General features: G+C 32.5%; 1 long non-coding RNA gene across 1 annotated transcript; it reads left to right on the top strand.

The window, feature by feature from the left end:
• Positions 1-395: 395 nt before the first annotated feature.
• LOC135205968 (uncharacterized) lies at positions 396-1,668 on the top strand. Its single transcript, XR_010312652.1, has 3 exons — positions 396-719; positions 1,191-1,257; positions 1,448-1,668. It is a non-coding gene; the product is annotated as an uncharacterized LOC135205968 (long non-coding RNA).
• Positions 1,669-2,611: the final 943 nt, after the last annotated feature.

The following is a 2,611-nucleotide window of genomic DNA, read 5'->3' on the forward strand; positions in this document are numbered from 1 at the left end:
GGTAAGGAATTCTTCATTTTGATTTACTTTATTTTTAAGTGTACAATAATAGTGTATAATTTTTTAAATTGTGTTACAAAAGTGTATGCTATTGATTACAGTACATTTACAGGTAGTACAGTACAGTATGCATCTGTGTACTACTACTATACTATTGGGCTTACAGTATTGTATCATTTTTATTATATCATTCCAGACCCAACCACAGGCAGATTCCACTTCTTAGCCTGTCCATCCACAGTAATATTCACTAATGCCCATCCCAGTAAGCAAGCACGTAATTAGAATTGTTATATTATAAAATAGTACAATACTATACATTATTGTACTGTACAGTAGTACTAATCTTAATATTGTGTACTTATTTTCATTAAAGACTAATATTTGTACAGAATTCATCACCAACTACAGCAAGTGTACTGTACACGTAATGTTCGTCTCCTCTCACAACCTATCCAGCAGTTTCCAAGGGATATGTAGCATGAAAATTTACAAGAAAAGATAAGGAAATATTAACTTTTTTATATTTGGTATATATGTATACTAATATACTACTGTGCATGTACATGGTATATAACAAAATGTATTGTACTTTGTGACTATACTACTGATGTATACTGTGTATGTTACTATACTGTACAGCACTAATTTTAATATTTTCATTACAGAATATGTAACTACTGTACAGAATTCGTCATCAACTTCAGTATACATTGTGTGTAAGTGTTACGGATTGTACCACATAATGCACCTATCCATCTCCCACAATGTATCCAAAAGTACATCTTTCAAAATCACTGAAATTTGGCAACAAATTTTTTGCTTTTTTAATTTTTATACGTTCTATTACATATGTCGGCAGTCCCTGGTTAATGGCGATCCAGTTTTATGGGGCTTGTCTAGAGCCATAACGGGCCTAGTTTCCGTTATGGTGCCGATAATAGTTATGGCACCATTACATACCTAACAGAGGCACCATTAACTAAAACTTGGCACCATAAATTGCTGAGTTTCGGTTAATGGCAGTTTTCGCTAATTATCAGCATCTGTTGAGAACGAAACCCCCGCCGATAACTGGGGACTGCCTGTATTGTTTTATAAAATACGTTCATTTATAGTTGCATAGACTCATAGAGGACTGTACAGGAGTACTGTGTACTATACTAATACATATTAATTTTACATTCCAGAATCCCTTGAAAAATGGCCCCAACATTTTACCAGGGGTTATGGAGCATGACAATTTCAAAACAGCAAGTAAGGAAATATTCACTTTTCCACTTTGTATACTGTACATGTACTACATGGAATATTTAACAGAATGTATTTATACAATATGAACTGTAGTATACTCTAATCTCATTAAAACTGTATGTATAATAATGTATACTGCACAGATTTAATTTTGTATATTTTAACTTGAGACTAATACAGTATGTTTCTACAGAATTCATCAGTAACAGTAAATATCCTGTTCATACCAGAACACTTGGATTACAATAACAACATGGAATGATATGTACATATTGTTAGAAGACTCCCAGAGGATTAAAGGTGAGGCTTTCATCATTTTATAGTACAGTATATTGTACTTAAAGTACTACTGAACTAAATCCTATATTTAAAATATGGCTTGAATTACGTCACCAAAACGGGTTACATTTCAGCACCGATAACCAACCTTCAGCACCGTACAAGGGTTTCAGTGCTTGTAGACTTTATTTTTGGTTATTGGTGAACAAAACCAATACTGATAACCAGAGACTGCCTGAATATATATATATATATATATATATATATATAATATATATATCATATATATATATATATGTGTGTGTGTGTGTGTGTGTGTATATATGTATTATATATATATATATATATTATATATATATATATAAATATATGTGTATATATATATATATATATATATATATATAAATATATGTATATATATATATATATATATATATATATATAGATATTTAATAAAAGGAGCCATAAAAACACCAAAATATAGAGAAAAAAGTACTATATTTCAGAGACTGCTGTCTCCCTCTTCAGGTAGATGAATGAGAAAAGTTTACAGAAAAGGTGGTATTTATACCAAGAGGTCCATCCACAGGCAAGCCAATTTAGGTCAACCCCGCTGATAATCTTCCTTTAATCTTCTTAAGTGTTGGTTGAATGAAAACCTTGTCGATTGTATCTGAAATCCATGCTCCTTTTGAGATGTTCATTACCTGCCTCTCTTTTATTAAGGCAGATTCCATCATTTGACTCTGTACCGGCAGTTGCTGCTATAAATTACATGTGACAAATTCCAGTTTAGTCTATGGTTATGTTCATTTATATGGTTGAAAATAGCCGAGTTCTGTTGTCCATACCTAACTGACCGTTTGTGTTGTATTAATCTCTGGGGAAGTGATTTACCTGTAAATCCGATGTAAGATTGGTCACAGTCCTGGCATGGGATTTTGTATACCCCAGAGTCCTTGGGAGATGTCTTTTGTTGGACGTTAATCAGAGATTTGGCTAAGGTGTTTGGGAAAGTAAATACAAAAGGGTTAGATTTTCCGAGGGGGTGGGTTACTCTCTTAATCGTGTCCAGGTG

The sequence above is a fragment of the Macrobrachium nipponense genome, chromosome 29, assembly GCF_015104395.2.
Source record: "Macrobrachium nipponense isolate FS-2020 chromosome 29, ASM1510439v2, whole genome shotgun sequence".
Classification (NCBI taxonomy): Eukaryota; Metazoa; Arthropoda; class Malacostraca; order Decapoda; family Palaemonidae; genus Macrobrachium; species Macrobrachium nipponense.